The sequence below is a fragment of the Gavialis gangeticus genome, unplaced genomic scaffold (assembly GCF_001723915.1).
Source record: "Gavialis gangeticus isolate Ggan-Ray unplaced genomic scaffold, GavGan_comp1, whole genome shotgun sequence".
NCBI classification, from domain to species: Eukaryota; Metazoa; Chordata; order Crocodylia; family Gavialidae; genus Gavialis; species Gavialis gangeticus.
Window position 1 is genome coordinate 83,927 of NW_017729015.1, and position 20,206 is coordinate 104,132.

Sequence of the window (20,206 nt, forward strand, 5' to 3'; positions counted from 1 at the left end):
GCAGCTGGAGTACTGCATCCAGTTCTGGGCGCCGCACTTCAAGAGGGATGTGAACAACATGGAGAGGATCCAGAGGAGGCCACTCGCATGATCAGGGGGCAGCAGGGCAGGCCCTATGAGGAGAGGCTACAGGACCTGAACCTGTTCAGCCTCCACAAGAGAAGGCTGAGGGGGGATCTAGTGGCCTGTTACAAACTAGTCAGAGGGGACCAGCAGGCATTGGGGGAGTCCCTGTTCCCCCGAGCATTGCCAGGAGTGACTGGGAATAACGGTCACAAGCTGGCAGAGGGTAGATTCAGGCTAGATATTGGGAGGCGCTACTTCACGGTCAGGGGGGCTAAGATCTGGAACCAACTTCCAAGCAAAGTGGTGCTGGCTCCGACTCTGGGGGTCTTTAAGAGGAGGCTAGATGAACACCTTGCTGGGGTCGTTTGACCCCAGTACTCTTTCCTGCCATGGCAGGGGGTCGGACTAGATGATCTACTCAGGTGTCTTCCGACCCTAGAAACTATGAAATGGTGGCATGGGAGGTAGGCAGGATTGCCTTGAGGATTTACCTCTGTTTACCCAGTGCAAGCTTCTAACCACCAAGCCATAGGCAGATCTAGGAATTTGAAAAGGGGTGTTTGTGTGGTAGATGTGACCCCCATTGCAGCTCAGACACTGGGGGTGAGATATATCTGGAGCCCCTGAGATGGTGAGGGGAAGTTGCAGGGGTAGGAAGGGGGAAACCACCTGCTGATTCCACTGTCCCCTCCCATGACTGGAGTTGGGGCAGAAGCAGCTTTGGGGTCTCCCCCCCACCTGGGTTGGGGACAGCAGCAATGGCAGGCAGATCTCCCCTTCCTGCGTCTACTCCCTGTCCATATAATGTTTACACTCTAGGCCACTGGGTTCCAGGGATGGGGCACTCACTCAGACCTCCGTACCCCTGGGGTTCTGCCCTTCAGCCAGCATTCAGGAGAGACAGGTGGGAAGATAAACAGCTTTGTCTTTGTTAGGAAACAGGATACTATAGCACATGCACTCACAGCTTGCAGGGAGAACCACTACACATCAACAAACCGCATCCACAGGGCATCAGGGGAAAGAAACAGGACCGTTCCACCACAGGCCCTTTAAAGGTTCATTCCATATACCACATGCCCCTTTTCTGCTCTTAAGTACAGGCAGTCCTCAGATTTACAACACAATTGGTTCCTGAAAACCGTGTCTTAAGTCAAAACATTGCAACTCAGAACCAATTTTCCCATAGGAAACAATGTTACAAATGGGGGATTGGTTCCTGAACCAAGGCCTGATACCCTATTTTCACCAAAAATAACCCAGAATTTTGTACTCAGTCAATTATAGATGAGTAATACAGCTACATTAATATATTTATATTGTAAATAGAAGTCATATTGATTTGGAAAGACTTCTTTGAGGTGACTTTGGTGGACTTTTTGAAGGGCTCTTAGCTGGAGTCTTGGCTGCAGGTTTTTCTGGAGTCTTGGATGCTTTCTTAAAGAACGTGTCCAAGGAAGTTTGGATGGGTGCTCTCCAGGGAGATGGGCGATGCAGCAAACTTGTTCACTGGCGTGGCGTGGTGTCGGATCAAGCGTTGTAAAAAAGTTGAAATGGATGTCAGAAAGTTGTAACGGTGTCAATTTATAAATGTTGTAAGTGCGAAATGTTGCAACTGAAAACGTTGCAAGTCAAGGACTGCCTGTAGTTGAATGTTCATCAGTAGCTATTTTAACTTGGAACATTTTGGGATCGTGGAGGCAGAGGTTGCTAGCACTTGGCTCACCGATGGGGTCTAGCCTTTACTGCTAATCCATTACATATTCCTTGTGCTTCGTAGGCAGTTTCACCACACGTCCACTCTTAGTTTGCATGGTGTCATCAGGCGTCTCTGTGGTTTTACTTCTGATGTTTGTTCTGCTGCTGTCTCTTGAGGTCCATCATAGATTTCATCAACATGTTCTGCTGGTACTGATGAGTAATTCTTTCTTAAGTGTCTTCTGTTTCTCCTGTAGACATTACTGCAGGGGTTTTTTACCACGTAGGAATGTGGTTCATCCCTTTTTGCGATGACGGAAGCTGGTATCCAACCTGTATTTGTTTGCAGCCTTAATTTCTCCCCCATCTCGTAGAGATGGCAAGAATGCAGCTGTGCAGTCATAGTGCTTCTTTTGGCACCTTTGAAGTTTCTGCAACTTGTGGGAGGTATTCAATGGTAGTCTAGGTGTCAGCACCACCGTTATAGCAGGAAGCGTACTGTGCAAAAGTCTCCCCATCAGAAGTTGTGCTGGAGCATACTCAAGACCCATAATAGGCATGTTCTGGAGATTGAGTAAAGCCAGGTGTAGATCTGAGCCATCCTGCAACATCTTCTTAAACATTGATTTGATGGTCTGAACTGTACATTCAGCCTGACCACTAGGTTGTGGATAACCCGGGCTAGAGTGGGTGATGGTTATGCCCCAGTCAAATCGCAAATTGTTTCATTATGTGGCTTGCAAATAGCATGTGATCACAAACTATTTCTTTAGGTATGCCTTGGCGAGCAAACACAGACTTCATTTTGGCTACTACTATGCCAGCTGTTTTGTCTGGCAGGTGCAAAAATTCAGTGTGCTTGGAGTAATAATCGACTATTATCAAATAAGACTGTCCCCGTAGGTCAAAAATGTCCACTGCCAGTTTTAGCGAAGGCAGGTCTGGGATCTCATGTGAGATCATGGGTTCTGAGTACTGGGTTGGAGCTCTTGACGAGGTGCGCAATTTGTAATCCATTGCTCGATGTGGGCATTCGTCGTAGGCCAATACATGATTTGGCACACTCGTGCCATCGACCTTTGTATGCCTTGATGGGGCAAGTGAAGTAATGTCAATATGTTGGTCCTCACACCATGTGGAATGATTATTTTCAGCCCAAACATGAGCAAATCATCCTGAATCCAGATTTGGTCTGAGAGACCAGTAAGGCTTTAGTTCAGGTCTAATTTATTTTTGCCTGCTTGGCCATCCATTAAGATGCTGGGCTCTAAGTACTTGTAGTTCCGTGTCAGCCTTCGTGTGCTCCTGTAACTGCTGGAGTAACTGGCCACTGAGTGGCTCTGTTGCAGTCAGACCACAAACCACATTTTCTGAGTGGAAAAGATCAGGCTCAGGGGGAGAGGCAAGCATTGTGGCTCTAGAAAGCGTGTCAGCCACCAACATGTCTTTGCCTTTGGTATAGAGAATCTGGATGTCATGTTTTTGGAGCTGCAACAGCATCCTCTGCAGCCGTGCTAGAGCCTTTCCTTTGGGCTTTGCAAAAATTGCTTCCAGGAGCTTGTGGTCTGACTGGACCCTTACCTGGGTGCCATACACATATTGGTGGAACTTCGTCATGGTGAAGACAACTTGTCAGAAGTTCTTTTTCAATCTGCGCGTAATTCCTCTCAGATTGTGTTAGAGCCCTCAAAGCATATGCAATTGGTTGCTTCTGCTGAAACAGACACACTCCCAGGCCATCTTTGGATGTATCAGCTTGGATTTCCCTCTGCTCTGCTGGGTTACAGTACCTGAGTAGAGCTGTCCTTGTGATGGCTTGCTTGAGCTTATCCAGGGCTTTCTGATGCTTAGGTCCCCATTGCCAAATAACGTCATTCCTGAGAAGTGCTTTCAGGAGGGCTGTCAGGCTGGACCCATACGGAATATATTGCGCAAAGTACTGCAGGGTTCCAAGGAGTCTCTGAAGGCCCTTGCTGTCTGTTGGAGGGGGCATCCTGTTGATGGCTTCTACTTTGTCATAGTCTGCTTTGACACCATCTTTTGAGAAGATATGGCCCATATACCTAATGGTATCGACTAAAAACTGTATTTCATCCTTATTAACTTTACTCCTTTCAAACGTGCTCTCTCCAGGACTTGTTTCAGGATAGTGTCATGCTCCTCTCTGGTAGCTGCTGCAATGAGCATGTCATCCAAGATTATGTGGATTCCCAGAATGTCACCCAAGCACTCATGATTCTTCTGTTGGAATAGTTTGTTAGCCAGCTTAATACCAAGGGGAAGGCGATTGGAGTGAAACCATCCCCAATGGGGTGTTTAAGGTACACAGCTCTGCTGACTCCTTGTCCAATTTGACTTGCCAGTAGCCATCCTTTTCATCAAGAATGGTGAATAGATTTTTACCTGACAAACTCTTATGCACATCTTCTACAGCAGGAATAGAAAAGTGCTGCCTCAACACTGCCTTGTTGAGGTCTCATGGGTCTAGACCAGGGACGGGCAATTATTTCGGGCAGAGGGCCACTTACTGAGTTTCGGCAAGCTATCGCATGACAGGCAGCCCAGGGCAGATTACTATTAATTTTCTAAATGTTTTAGGGGCCCCGCAGGCTGGATAGAATGGTTTGGCGGGCCGCATCCAGCCCCAGGGCCGCATTTTGCCCACCCCGGTCTAAACAGAATTGTAGTGAATCATCCTTTTTTTTTGTGTGCTCACAAAGCTATTGACCCAGGGTGTGGGCTTAGTCACCTTCATAATGACTCCCATAGCTGCCATCATTTCGAGAGTGGTCTTCAAATTCCCTAGGGTTGCATAGGGAATTTTTCTATACCCATGCACAACTGGTGGTATCACTGGGTCAACATAAATGTGGTGGGTACTGGGAAACTGGCCCCCCAAACCTTTGAAAACGTCCAGGTATAATTTGAGAAGATCTGCCTTGGTTGTAGGTACTGTCAGGGCTATTCCATGCATACCACCCTACCAAGTATTGGTGGGTCAGTATTGTCTGTTATATACAAAGTTAAATCGGATTAATTAGCACCAGATTTGCAGTATGCAATGATTGCACCTTGTGGTTTGATGCATGCACTGCCAAATGCAACCAACATAATATGAGCTTGAGTGTTGCTTCCACTCCAGTATCTAACTTAAAATAGACTGGCAAGTCAGCAATCATAACTGCTACACCAGGTATTCAGGTTGTCTCAGTAAGGTCTGTGAGTGCTGCTTTGCTGACATTGCCCATCTATAGGATGTTGACTCCTTGGCAGGATCTAGGCTTGTGTGTCCTTCCACACCTTTTGTAAACATAGCAGCTTGATAGCTCTCCTGTAAAGCAAACTTCACTGGAGGTTTATTTTGGTAGTTTTGCTTTTGCTCAATGGTATGTTATGTCTGCAGAAGCACCCTGGAGGGGTTCTCCAGAAGCCTTTCCTTGAGTTTGCAGTCAGTTATGCTGAAGACAATTTTGTCCCTCAACATAACATCCACACTCACAATGCTGTGCTCTATTTCTGAGCTCTGTAAACAAAATCATCTGTGCCTGCAGCCCCATTGTATCCGTTCTGGCAATTGAGATACCTTTAAAAAAAACAGGGTTTTTCTGGGTTCACAGTAGCTCTTCAATGCTGCAAGCACCTCTGTAAGGGTTTTGCTATTAGGGTCTGCACACACCCCGGCATGTTGTAAATTTCTGGGGCTTTATGCCCAATGCAGTGAAGCATGACTGCAAGTTTATAATCCTCTGCCTCTTACTCGGCCTTTGACTGCAAGGTATAAATCGGAGCTTCTGTTCCCATCTCCTCCAATTCTCCCCAAGATTTCCAGTAAAGGATAATGCTGGCGGAGGTTTGAAATGCTCCATTTGTATTTATTTATTTATTTTAGTTGTGGGTGAAAGCTGTAACCCGTTTAATCAGGCTGCTGGTGACTCCACCAAGAGACAGGTGACTTCTGACACCATACAGAGTTTACAGCAGGCCATTGGGTTGCTGGGCTGGGGCACTCACTCCGACCTCCGTGCCCCTGCAGTTCTGTCCTCCAGCCAGCATTCAGCAGAAGCAGCTGGGACGATAAACAGCTTTGTCTTTGTTAGGAAACAGGATACAACAGCACACGCACCTGCATCCCGCAGGGAGAACCACCACACACAGGGCATCAGGGAAAAGTGGACCATTGCCCTGCAGGCCCTTTGAAAAGGTACATTTCATCATATACCACAGCCCAGTCCCTCGGGGGCCAGGTTGGCCCAGGACCAGAGGGGAGGCTTTAAGTCTGGCAGGCCAAGCTCATAGTGCTACACAACAGAAGGGAGGAGTAACCACATTGTCACATCCCCCGCCCCCCAGATCCTCCCATGAGGCCACAAGTAAAGCATCATCAAATCCCCTTTCCAGTGCTCCTAGAACAAGTGTTCTCAACCTTTTAGACCCAAGGTACCCCACTCCATAATTCAGTGGCACCCTATTTCAAAAACTAATTTCAGTCCTTTTTTGACTATAGAAAAATACTAAAGCAGTTCTTTTGTTGCAAAGGGCTCAGAAAGACCACAACAGGTCAGAATGCTTCTGACACTATGGATTCCTATTTAAGTCTCAGGGTGCCTGTACACAAGCATGGAGGCTGCTTCAACGTGCTGCAAGTACATTATGTCAGAGCGGACTTGATTAATTGAGTCTGCCAGAGCTTGAACTAAAGCTCATTGAACAAGCTTTAGTTCAAGTGCCCCCACTGCCATTTTGAAGCACAAGGATGCTGGTACAGGAGTGCACTCTCCACACCTGAGAAGGGTTAACGAGACCTCTGGGTATGTAAACAAGGAAATAATGAATAGGGGATATCGGGTGAATTTACCTCTATATGTGGCATTGAAACCAGTACTGGAATACCACTTACAACCTGGTTTTGATGTTTTCAAGAGGATGTTGAAAAACTGGAGAGGGTACAGAAAAAAAAATACAAAAATAATCCAAGGGCTTCCAAAGCTTGACAGCAAATAACTTATAAGAATAGGCTTATTGCCTCCTTTGGCAGAGAGGGCCTGTGGGTGCTCAGCTGGTATAGATGTCTACTTTTCTGACACTGTCCAAAGTTGTTGTTAGCATTAGATGGCCATTTTTTTCCTCCATTAAACTTTTCCTGCTGTACTTGTGACACGTACAGTTGCTGGTAAAGGAGGTGATTTGGCCTACCTGGGCTTGAATTAATTGAGCCACTGCATGGCAGTCTGTCAGATGAATGCCACATTTCCTGCACGAAGTGAACAATGAAGCTTTTTAGACCACAAATGCATTTTATTTGGCCACAAGTGAAAAGCTGAGCAATGCAAACTTTGGTACTGCTTCAAAATTTGCTTGTTGTAGAAGTGCAACACAACTGGAGTCCTTAATAATAGGGGAAAATGCTAAACAAGGGTAAAAACACTACATACAGAGTCAAGAAGATTTACACATTGTGCAGTAGGCTCTAATCTGCTTAATGGTGACACAGCATAGCATTTGCTTGCATCTATTTGACCAGAATTTCGGCAAGATGAACAGGAAAGGGAAATAAGCGGGTGAGAAAATGTCATAGACAAGAATAGTTCAGAAGATAAAGGGTATGAGACGTTGGCTAAGGGTCACTTATAGTCATTTAGTGGATTTAGACTAGCTAGATCTGGTTTAGGGCCCATACAGCTTATATAAAATAGTTGAAAAGTTTTGTGTGACAAAAAGCAAGATGCACATAAGCAGACAACTTGGAGTTTATATTAATATTAAGGATTAAATAACCTGGCAGATGCATTTTCATATTTTTTCTAGATTTATCTAGATAGCATTTGGAGTTGGGCCAGGTATGCTAGCCACCTGTTAAAGCCTTTTAAGAATTTAAGATTTAGTAAATTTTAAGATTAATCTCTCTAGTTCAAATATTTAAAAAAGTATTACTAATTAACACATCATTGCTTGGTTTGATTTGTACCTGTATCACTTCATCATTCATATACTATTTGAATTCCAATATTAATGTTATATAGATTTATTTAAATCTATTCAAATAGATTTGGGTAGCACAGATTTCCCCAAACCTTCTTTGGTCCCCAGAACATCTCTGGTGGGAGTCAGCAGAGGCTGGGATGGTGAAAGTCTGCTCCATCATTGGTGGAGTCACAGCAGTGGTCTTGCACAGCCCTACCACAGGAGAATGTGTTGCTGCCTAGTGTGCTGTTGGAATGGGATGGAAGTTAAGGAAAGCAGGCAACTGCTCTTTGCTCCCTGCTTCACCTGAGTGCAGATCCAGATCATTGCTCAGACTTGCTATACAAAGCAAGATAGGAATATTGTTTCCGATTCAGTTTCCCAAGGTTTTTTTTTTTGGAGGGGGGAAGAGGGAAGGAATTCACACAAGGACAATTTCTGCCTCCCCACGGGTCTGGTGCTCTGGATTGTCAGAGCATCCTGCTTGTCAGCCAACAATAGCACACTATGGAGGTACAGAACATAGTGCCAAAAGTGAGAAAAGGAATTGGGGATGTGAATGGTTAAATGATTTATTGTTTAACTGGTAAGCCCAGTGATAACCAGTTACAGACTAACAGTGATCATTTAGCATGGGGCAGGGTACAGTGGGGCAGGGAAGAAAAGCTGCACAGTGCCCCAGCAGGAACTGGAAGGCAGCAGGGCAGGCAAAAGGGAGGGAGAGAGCAGCGAGGAGGAGAGGAGGGGAGGGGAAGAGGGGTCTAGTACCTATAACTAGGCTTCCCAGATCCCAGTGCAGCCACCTGCAGCCTCCCCACCACCTGCCATGAGCAGCCCAGCACAGGCTCTGGGCAGGCCTTTGCTGCCCTTCCCAGAGCCCAGGCTGCTTGTGGCCATCAGTGGGGAGGCTACAAGCAGCTGCAATGGGGTCCTTGGAGGCTAGCTATTAGGTATTATTCCCCCTTTCCCTCCCTGCTACTCTGCTGTCTACAAAGAAAGCAGCTCAGCTCCCTCTCTGTGGAGTGTGGAAGACAGAGGCCCATGGCAGCTGCACGGTCTGGCAGGGGCAAGGTGGGAGGTAAGGGAACATGGGACAGCTCCCTCAGCCTTGCAACTCAGCCCCATGGTGCATCTCCTTCCTCCCCATGCCCCAATCTGCACCCAGGCCCAGAGATGACTCACCCACCTGCCTGGCATATCATGAGGTAGAGCCCTGGGGAGCCAGGGCCCCAGGGAACCTCTGAGTTCCTTCCACACTTCAGGGGGCTGGAAGCACCGTGCTGGTGCTCAGGAAGGGGCACCCTGAAGGCTGGGTCAGAGCAACCCCATGTGGGCCAAGCCAGGGGTTGCCATACTGATTAATCGCTTAACTGTTGTAATTACAATAAGTTAAACGGATATTTTTTTTTAATTGGTATTTATGCATGGGAAGGAAACTGCTGCTCCAAGTACCCTGAAGCTGACGGGAAGTGCACTGACCTAGAAGCCAAATATTCTGGTTTCATATTTACTCACTGCAGCATCTACTAATTTTGTCTTTCCTAAACTGTTGAGCAAGACCTCATACTCTCCAAAAACAATATAATACCTGCAATTTTCCTGTCAGTGAGCTGAGTGCTTGCAAAGGGTCCTTTTCAAGCAGCCATGAGGCTAGACGTCAGATCTCATCCACTCCGTCATATTGCCATTCGTAAAAGACTTGCCAGAAATGTGCATCTCCTTCCTTCCTCTAATTGGTTGCTGCTCTACAATCTCATCAGCAAGGAAAAATTCAGGAATCCTGATCTCCCAAATTTTATTTTTCTTTAGTAAGTAATTGTGTAGTACACTGTCAAAGGACCATAAAAAATTGTAGTTTCCAATGCTTCAGTCCTCATCTACTGAGAGCCTGACACTGCCAGGCACTGATGCTCAGCATAGCTCTGCCTCCTCATTAAACACCGAGGGTGTTTATACACATGCTCCGGGAGACGGGGGTGGGTGCTTTAAATTAGAGTAGCTCTTGGAGCTGCTCTAATTAAAGCACCCCCCACAGCTGTTTCCTGAGAGTTGCTCTAATTTAAAAAGTTAAAGTCTAATTAACAGCTTGAATGAGCTGTAGTTAAAGCACCCCGCTGCCATTTTTCAGCATGAGGATGGTGATACACACAACACTGGAATCTGCTGCAGAGTGGTAATTACTACGCTCCAGTAGACTCAATCAAGCCTGCTCTGACACGCTGTAATTACAGCGTGTCGGAGCAGCCTTAATGCACGTATATAGGTGCCCTGAAATCCTAAGGGGAAGAAGGGGATTGCTGGAAAGACGCTGGACTTCAGAAAAGCAGACTTCAACAAACTCGGGGAACTGGTAAGCAGGTTCCCCTGGAAGGCAAGTCTGAGGTGGGGGAAAGGCAGCCAGGATAGCTGGCTGTACTTTAAAGGAGGCCCTTTTAGGGGTGCAAAGGCAACCTTTCCCAATGCAGCAGAAGAAACAGAAGTGCAACAGGAGACAAGCCTGAAAAGACAGCAGTCTCTTCAATGAGATGAATCTCAAACAGGAGTTGTACAAAAAGTGGAAACTTGGTCATGTTCCTAGGGAAGAATTAGGATGTTGTACGGGCACGCAGAGAGAAGATTAGGGAGGTCACAGCATAATCTGGGATGCAACTAGCAATGGACATAAAAGATGAAAGGAATTCTCTAAGTATGCCAAGAGGAAAAAGATCAAAGAGACCATAGATCCCTTATGAAATGTAGAAGGCATTCAAATTATGGATGACAGAGAAGGCTGAATTATTTTAATGCTTTTTTTCACGTCTGGTAGTTGACCTTAGTCATGAAGACTGAAGTTGGGCACAGCTGGCAGCAAAGGTAGGGAAGGAGACAAACAATCTATAGCAGTGACAGAACAGGTTGGGGATTACTTAGAGGAGTTAGATGGTTACAAGTTGGCAAGGCTAACTGGGATGCACCTTGGGGTACTAAATGAATTGGCTCAGATAATTTCAAAGACATTAGCCATCCTCTTGAACTCACAGAGGTTGGGTGAGATCCCAGATGATTGGAAAAAGGGTAAGTGAAGATATTAAACATTGCTGGACCCAGTGAAAACCCCTGGGGAACCTCAGTTGATACCTTCTCCCAAATAGACATTGAGCCTTCCATGACTACCGATTGAGCACAATGATTCAACCAGTTATGTATGCATTTTACAGTGCTTTCATCTGGTCTCTTTCCTTGGCTTGTCAATGAGAATGTTGCAGGAGACTAATGTCAAAAGCATTGCTAAATCAAGGTAAATCGCATCCAGTGCTGTCTCCCCATCCACAGAACCTGTCACCTTATCATAGAAGAAAATTGGTACCTATCTTTAATAAAGGGAAGGAGGAGGATCTAGAAACTTACAAGGCAGTCAGCCTGACCGTGATACCTGGAAAAATCATGGAGCAGGTTCTCGAGGAATCTATTGTGAAACACTTAGCAGAGAAAATGTCATCCAGAACAGCCAGCATGGAGACACCAAGAGCAAGATCATACCTGACCAAACCCGATTTCCTTCTACAATAAGGTGACAAGTTCTGTGAAGGGGGGAGGAAGGGAGACAGAGACAAGTGGATGTGATATACTTTTATTTAGCAAGGCTTTTGACATTGTCTCCTAAACCATTCTCTTTGACAAGCTAAAGAAAATATAGACTAGATGAAGGTACTGTAAGGTGGGTACATAACTGGCTAGATCATTGTGCCTAGTTGGGAGGAGGTATCAACTGAGGCTTCCCCAGGGGTCTTCATTACATCCAGTAATGTTTTAATATTTTCATTAATGATTTGAACGATGTGACTGAGTGCATGCTTAGCAAATCCATGCATGACATCAAGTTGAGTGGAGTTGTAGACACTCTGGAGGATAGGGCAAGGATCCAGAATGACCTGGAACAATGGTCCTCAATCAATCAAATGAGATTCAACAAAGACAAGTGCAAAGCCCTGCACTTGAGACAAAATTACTACATTCAGGAATACAGACTATGAAATAACTGGTTAGGCTGTATTATTACAGAGAAGGACCTAAAAGTTACTATAAACCAAGGGTCAGCAACATTTTTGGGCAGTGCCAAAAACACCCACAACTACAACTTGTAAGATGTTGGTGTGCCAGGGGTGGATGATGGGGGAACCACAAGGGACCCAATCCTTGCTATTGCCATGTAGCCCCAGCAGCTTCCTTGCCATCCACCCAGAGGCACATGTGCCAAGCAAAATGCCTTTGACTGCCACACGTGCCAGGGGTTGCCTACCCCAGCTATAGACAGTAGTGTAAGGGATACATCTCTTGTCAAACAGTTAAGCCCCACCCTCTGGTAGGTGCCTTGCCACCTGGCTGCAATCTTGGGACCAGAAGTCATGTCCCTAACCTATAACTTTTGCAGCCAGAACCCAAGGGTTCAGCCCCCTAACCCAAGGGTTGCCCGAGATGCCCGATACCCAGACTCCAAGAGCAGGTGGTGAGGATTCTGGAGAAGAGGGGCACCTTGTGCTGGACGCCAAATGGGAAGAAGATCTCTCTGAGGGAGCAGAGGCACTGGTGAGTGGCTTGAACTGTGGGTGTGGGGCCCTTAAGGGAATTGGTGGTAGGGTTTTGGCAGGGACGCTGGCAGGGCAGAAATTAGCTTTGAACTCCTTAAATGGTGGCTAATTAGGCGTTTTGCTTTGAAATGCCTCTATAGCTACATGAAGCCTTTCTAATGACACCAGAAGGACAGCACATCAACAGACCTGTAACCCCAATATTGGAAAAGATAAACTGTTTTAGTGACAGAGTGTTTCAGGAAAAGGTAATGATTCTTCGGTTTTTAGAAGACAGCTAGGAATTGAACAAGTAGGTCCCATCGCATATGAGGAACGCAAAAGCCTCATGAAATCTCTCATCCATGTTTGTTGTTGTGGCATACTGAAATATTGCTTGAGAAAGCCCATGCAGTCTTCAAAGGGTCCCCGTCTCCTAGCTGCACCAAGACAAGGAAGCCAGGAGTGTGTACTGGACAGATGAGGGTATAAACCGGACAGTTTGGGGACCTTGTACTGAGCTGTGTGTGGAAAGTGTTGTACCAGCTATTATTGCATTGGGGTACTCTATGGATCATCTGCACCTCACTGAGAAACACTTAGATCAGGGTGTAGAGATTATAAACCATTCATTTTTCTGAAGACCCAAATTCTGCTTTGTGTGGAGTGATCCATGAAGAGGATAAGCCTCTGGTACCCTACACTGAAAGCTTGATTAAGACAAGAAATTGTAAGTTCCAGCTCCAGAGAAAAGCTTAGCCAGGATATAGTACAAAACTAGCGAAAGTAGTAAATTTTGTACAGACTTCCATGGAAATAGCCTGCTTTAAAATGAATTAATCACTGACACTGGAAAGGTCAGAACAAACATGTAGCTTTTACTGCAGGGTAAAGACACGGAGGTATATTTTTAAAGGGGAGAGAGCGTGAGAGCAAGATTCATTTTCTGTAATCAAACTTTTGAAACTCTGTGTGCGCTTTGAGCATGGGCTCTTCTAGTTTTGGGTGTATGGTTGTGAGGTTTAAATTTGTTAAGCACTTTAAAGCATGGGGTTTCCTTTGGACTTGTAACATTTATATGAAGTTAAGTTCCAATTTTGTTGAAAGCCAATTCTTGATTATGAGATGCCAATTTCCTAACTGATCTCACCCAACACCTCCAAAGAAGGAAGAAGTGGTTTGGAGAATTAGTTCCTAGAAACACCAGAGGGATGGGAACCAGACCAAAGGTCTCTAACAGCACAAACACAGCCACAGAAGTGCTCCTCTTGAGGATCAGAAGGCCAAAAGGGCAAAGGAAACACACCAGTGAACCCTGAGAAAACCATGTGTAAACGCAAGAGTTCAGAATTACAAAGCTGGTGCTTTGGGGCCTGTGAATAAGAAACTCAGGACTGGTTGAAGACACACTTTAGAGAAGTCTCAGAAGATTTTTCATCTGTTTTTGAAAGATCGTGAGTCCTGTGACAATGAAAAGAGGAACTAAAGTGTGGGGAGGTGCAGGCAGATGTATATGTTGCAGGAAGAGTGTGCAGCGTGTTTTGAAACATGTTTATTGTTGCAGCAAAAGGGCAGATTCTGCCCCAAAGAGACTGAAGCAACAGCACATAACACCAGGGAGAATTTGTTTTAAAGCAGGCTATTCCCATGAAAGTCTGTACAAAAATCACTGCTTTTGTTAGTTCTATACTATATCCTGGCTAAGCTTTTCTCTGGAGCTGGAACTTATAATTTCTTGTCCCAATCAAGCTTTCAGTGTAGGGTACCAGAGGCTTTTCCTCTTCATGGATCACTCCATACAAAGCAGAATTTGGGTCTTCAGAAAAATGAATGGTTTATAATCTCTACACCCTGATCCAAATGTTTCTCAGTGAGGTGCAGATGATCCATAGAGTACCCCAACGTAATAATAGCTGGTACAACACTTTCCACACACAGCTCAGTACAAGGTCCCCAAACTGTCCGGTTTATACCCTCATCTGTCCAGTTCACCCACTCCTGGCTTCCTTGTCTTGGTGCAGCTAGGAGACGGGGACCATTTGAAGACTGCATGGGCTTTCTCAAGCAATATTTCAGTATGCCACAACAACAAACACAGATGAGAGGTTTTATGAGGCTTTTGCATTCCTCATATGTGATGGGACTTACTTGTTCAATTCCTAGCTGTCTTCTAAAAACCAAAGAATCATTACCTTTTCCTGAAACACTCTGTCACTAAAACAGTTTATCTTTTCCAATATTGGGGTTACAGGTCTGTTGATGTGCTGTCCTTCTGGTGTCATTAGAAAGGCTTCATGTAGCTACAGAGGCATTTCAAAGGAAAAAGGCTAATTAGCCACTATTTAAGGCGTTCATAACTAATTTCTGCCCTCCCAGGGTGCCTGCCAAAACCCTACCACCAACTCTCTTAAGGGCCCCACACCCACAGTTCAAGCCACTCACCAGTGCCTCTGCAGCCAGGGAGCCGTGCACCTGTCAGGGCGGGGAAGGGGTGGGAGGGCTTAACAGTTTGATAAGAGTCATTCCATTTATGCTACGGTAGACCATAAGCTGAATACAAACCAATGTTTTGCTCTAGCTTTAAAAAAGGTTAATAGCATAATGAGCTGTATTAAGAGGAATGTAATGTGCAAAACAAGGGAAGTTATTCTTTCATTCTGTTCCTGACTTGTGAGGCCTTACCTGAAGTACCGTGTTCGATTTTGGGCCCAGATATTTCAAGAAAGACGTGAACAGATTGGAAAAATTCCAGTGGAGAACAGCAGTGATGATTAGGGGTCTGGAAAGCATGACTTACAAGGGAAAGCTAAAACAACTAGGGTTATTTTAGCTTGGAGAAGAGAAGACTGGGGTGATTTAATACCGTCTGCAAATACCTGAAGGGTGATTATAGAGAAGCTGGGGATGGGTTTTTCTCTGGGGCTGTAAGGGACATGACTGGGAACAATAGTCCTAAGCTGCAACAGAGGAATATTAGATTGGCGATATGGAAGAACTTCCTGACTCTGAGGGTGTTTAAACATTTGAATAGGCTACCTAGAGATGATGTGGAATCTCCTTCCTTGGAAATTTTCAAGAGAAGGTTGGACAGACACTTGACTAAGATAATTTAGTCAGGGATGGTCCTTCCTTGAGCAGGGTGTTTACAATATACAACTTTGAGGTCCCTTCCAGCCCTACTTTCTTATGATCCTATGAAATATTCTTGCTTAGCTCATGAACTTAGCAACTTAGTCCCTTCCCTGGCAAACCTAATGCTAGGTGTTATGCAATGAGCTGAAGGACAGGAAAGCAATAAGGACAGAGACTCACAGGGATCAGGTTCTGCATGTGTGCATCTCCCCTCTGAATATAGCTCTCCAGTCTCCTTTTATCAGCTCTTCCAAACAGTGCAGCAGAGAGGTTGTGACAGGCCAGCTGAGGTAAGGAAGTGGCTGGTGAACGGCACACAGGCAGGTCATGTGCAGGGGTAGCACTGAGGCACAGAGGCTGGAAGATCCAGAGTTCGGGCAGCGACACGTGGGGAAGGGACAGATGTTAGTCAGTGACAATACAGGGAGAGCACCCAGCTCGCATGGGGCTCATCTTTCTCTTTCTGCCATCTTTCTTGCTTTTAGCATGAACATAGGATGGGTCTGCCTCTGTCCCCGAGCTGCCTGCCTTGCCTTCTACTGCTGCTGTAGCCCAAGGTTGCAGACTATCAGAGCACATGCATGTGCCCAGTAGGGCTGTGCGAAGCTTCGGCCCCCGATTGGATTCGGCGGAGATTTGGCCCAATTCGGTGACCGAATCTTTGAATCCGAATCGAATCAGAGGACCCTTTAATCTCTCCGAATCGATTTGGACAGATTTGGCGGTTCGGATGTAGATACAGCTTTAAATGTTTTTTCTACGGATGTGTAGGTAGCAGGGACTCTGAACACTGCGGTGCTGGGGCACATGCAGCATCCCACAGGGCTCCCCAGTGCACTTGGCAGCAGACCTGGAAGTGGACCAGAAGCACTTCCAGACTATGTCCAGGTCCACTGGGGAGGACTGCCCCCCCCCCCACCTCCCTGGCTCGGCACCTGGTGCCTCCTGGGTCTGGGGGGCACCCCAGGTCCCCCCGTAGCCAATCACCGAGCTAAGGGAGGTGCAGGGGGGAGGGCTCCCCAGCACACTCGCTGGCAGACCCAGAAGTGGACCAGAAGTACTTCCAGTTCACTTCAGGGTTTGCCACCAAGCACGTAGAGCCCCCCCGTGCTCCTGTGGGACGCTTCATCTGCCCCAGCACTGCAGTGATCATGAGCCATGCTGCTACCTCCAGGTGTGTAGAAAAAAACTTTTAAAGCTGTGCCTGTGTCCGAATCACTGATTTGCTGAATCAACATCGAATCTTCAGACTTGGATTCGGCCAAATTGAATCGGGGACGGTGATCCGAATCAACGAATCAAACCACTGTCCCCGATTTGGGCCAAATCCAAATTGAATAGGGCCATTTTGCACAGCCCTAGTGCCCAGTGTAGGGGGAGTGATGAGCTTTCAGTTTCATAAAATCCTTTTAAGGGCAGGAGTAACAGAGGCTGTCTGGTTGCAAGTTCCTTATTTTTTATGGCTGCTTGCAGACCTTTAAAAAAACAAAACAAAACACCAAACAACCAACAGCCCCCCCCCCCAACTGCACTGTAGTATACTGAAGAAGCAGTGCATTACTTCAACCCAAGTACTCTGCTGCATCTGTAAAAGAGCGGGCGCATCAGCAGGGCTTTTTGGCACTTTTAGCCAGTTCAGTCAGCTCTTAGATAAAATCACCAAAAGGCTCCCCTGAAGTGCCCAATCTTTACAGATCTTTACAGATGTTGGGTGAGCCAGGCTGAAGTAGCGTGCTGCCTCTTCTGAGCATACACAGGGCTCAGCATAGAAACACACCACGTTGCGTGTAAAGCAACTTTTTTAGTTTATTTTTTTTTTACATCTGCAAGCACACTCTGCCTTCTCCCAGAGTGTTTGGGTACTACTGTGGTACTTTATCTCAGACTGGTGCCTTAATTACTGGTATAATGAGGTTGTAGCAGGTGGCTGGCTAGTGGCTAGCCCAGCCCTACCTGGCTTAAATCAGTCCTTGAGCCTTTCAATCTGGTCCCAGTTACAGTCTTTTTTCTGGGCTCAAAGCCACGGGCTGTAATGCCCTGGGTTTCTCTGCTTCCCAGAGCTCAGCCAAAAGCAAACCAATCCAAATGAATGTGCCATTAAACTGGTCCCAGCAACACTGGCTTCAAAACCCCAGGGATAGCCTGCACCATAGGGTTCAGTTACAAATATCAAATAATCCAACGGAAACACTCCCAGTATCAGTTAGGTCTCACCCTATACTATTTCTTCAAAGACTCCTCCCTCAACAGCCAACCATTTATCTCTTGTCCACTTACTTCCTTGCCCTGTTCTTTTATTTCTGGTCAACTAGTCTTTTCCCGTCATTATTGCTAAATGCCTGCCAACAGAGGTCCCTTCCTGAGTAGCTTTTTGCCATCTGGCTAATTGATCCGAGCGGCCAGCCTACAGCCTGTTACAGGGGGAAAGAAGACTTCCTTGTGTTTTCCTGAGAAAGGGCTGAGCTGATTTACAAATCTAAGTCCAGCAGTACATTTGAGTACATATAAGTGCCTCCCTCTACCTCAGCACTAGCTGTCTAACAACTCTGAGAGGCCCTGCCTCTGTCATCAGCAGTTCCTGTTGGGCAGTTTAGGTGACCCCTTGCTCAGGATGTTAGCCGCTAGATCCTATTCATTGGTTCCCAACTCTTCTCATGCACAACATAGTCTGGATGCCTAATTTGAGACTGTTGATTCTAGTAGGCAGATCCTTCGTGGAATTAGTTCATAGTGACCTATAGTCATAGTGAGCTCTTGGACAACTTGAGTTCACTGCCCTGAAGCCTGTTCTGGAGAGACTCTAATATTATCCTGTGTGAGCATTACTACCTGGTTAAAACGGCTAGATAGAAACCACTACTTTGGATTTATTAGTTCAGATCCTGGTTGCATCAGGGGAGGTGTCTAGGCACATGTCCCTCTGCTCCTCTGATCCTGGGGCCCTGTCTACTAAACCAGTTCATAGGAGTAATGCAGAGTGGTCTTCAGGCTGCTCTAGGTTGCACCAGCTGGTAATGGGCCCCCAGCTATGTTCTAATGGGTGTGTATTGCAAGGCATAACAACATCTCAGGCCAAGTCCTCTTTCCTCCAGCCATACTTCCTTTAGTGGGTCATTGGGCGGGAGTGGTATAAGAGTTGTTGTAGTGGCTCACTATTCCCTGAAGATCCCTTTACACAGCAGTATACCTGAAGTGGCTGGCTAAAGTTGTAAAGGAGACTGCCCTAGAGAACTAACCCAGTTGCCTTTGGAAATCTGAGCCTTTACATGGAGCAACCTATTTTTTTGCCTCTAATTTGCTTGGATTTGTAAAGTAAAAACAGTTGGTTAAACATGCTATACATGGAAAAGAACTTTTCAAGCTATGGCTGATTCTCATTCAGCCAGAAACAGGCAGTTGAGCCCTACTTGGCCTCCAAAAGACACCTGTGCTTCCTCACTCTGTTTTAGAAACAAAGTTGTTAGGAACCATGAAGTGCTGTTCTAATAATTTGACAGGGCTTCCCCTGAGGTTAAGTTTTTTTCTTTCCTATGCATTGAATTTTCTCGGTAATGCTGTCACAATGAATTTCCTGTTCTCAAATGACTTTGCAGGCGGCTCTCACAAACTTTTTACTTCTGCAATTCTGATGAACTATACAAGAGGGGAGCTTGCAGCCGCAGGATGAGATGGATAAACATGGATATGAACTTGCCAAATGAAATATGTTGCAGACCTCTGCTCCGCAAAGCCTGAGACCATAGAGATCACAATGAATCCACTTGATTCTGGTAAGTAAGGACTGAGTTTTGATGGTACTATTTGGATGGAATTCTTTACTGCAGTTGTCCTGTATTTCTTAGCATGTCTTCCATTCCTACAAGCTTTGAGCCACACCACTTCAATGGTATTTCTATCCTTTATGAGGTAACATGTCCCAGTGGAGAGAGTACTGGAGTGGGAATTGGGCTGTGGAGCTGTTACCAGCTTTTCCATTATTCTACTATTTAAACTCAGAAACCATTTTCTCTGTGTGCGCTTCTATTCCTCCGTGTGAAAGTGGACCTTTGTTAGCTGCTTGGAGATCACTGAATGGGTCATTAAGAGTATTGTTTGTGGTTATATAGGGCTACATTCATAATGGAGACTTAAATAATGCAACATGCAGTCCCTTTGAAGAGGACTGGAATCCATATCCATCTCATGAAGGCCTAGGAGCTTTAAGGATTTTTTTTAAAATGGGAATGCAGGAGCAGTGACTAGTACTGCAAGGGTGGCTGCAGCCCCCGCACCAAGATACGCAGAACGCTCCATAGTTGCAGCAGGCAGAGCAGGAAGAGGAGTGCAACGTGCAACTGCCCCCCGACAATCCCTCTGGATCAGCCCCTGCCTATGTCTCTCTGCCCCAGCGAGTCCTTAAGGTTTTTATACAAAGTGGAATGACTTCCACAGGGAAGAGTGAGAGTTTTGCTTCAAAATACCTGGTAACCCAGCTGTGGAGGGCATGCTGTTAAGCCATGAGGAGGAAGTGAATTCAAAATACCTAAGACTGAAGAGTTAATGGAACTTGGGTCTGACAGGCCCTGGGCAAGTGCTCTAACCCTTAGGCTAATGAATAAAAGGCTCTCTGCTACGGCTTGCTTCCAAGCCCTTTACCATCTTTGGTCATTTCTTCCTCCATCTGTTTTGTTTGGGGTTAGGCGTGGTGAAGATTTGAGTGCCTCACAAGTGTGCACATGGGGAAATGCCTATCTTGTGAATCGCATCTTGTGAATGCCTATCTTGTGAATTCTGTGATCGGGTCCCCCTGATCCCCCCCCCAC

At 46.0% G+C, this 20,206-nt stretch overlaps 1 protein-coding gene across 2 annotated transcripts in view; it reads left to right on the forward strand.

Moving 5' to 3' along the window:
• The window catches only part of PTAFR (platelet activating factor receptor), a 40,875-nt gene that overhangs the window by 5,686 nt on the left and 14,983 nt on the right, over positions 1-20,206 (forward strand). Inside the window, exon 2 of one of the 2 annotated variants that reach the window (XM_019512103.1) lies at positions 18,998-19,174. The gene's annotated coding sequence lies outside the window, so the exon portion shown is untranslated. Of the gene's footprint in view, positions 1-18,819; positions 19,175-20,206 lie in introns of those variants that run through there. The other variant, XM_019512104.1, reaches the window with a different exon arrangement.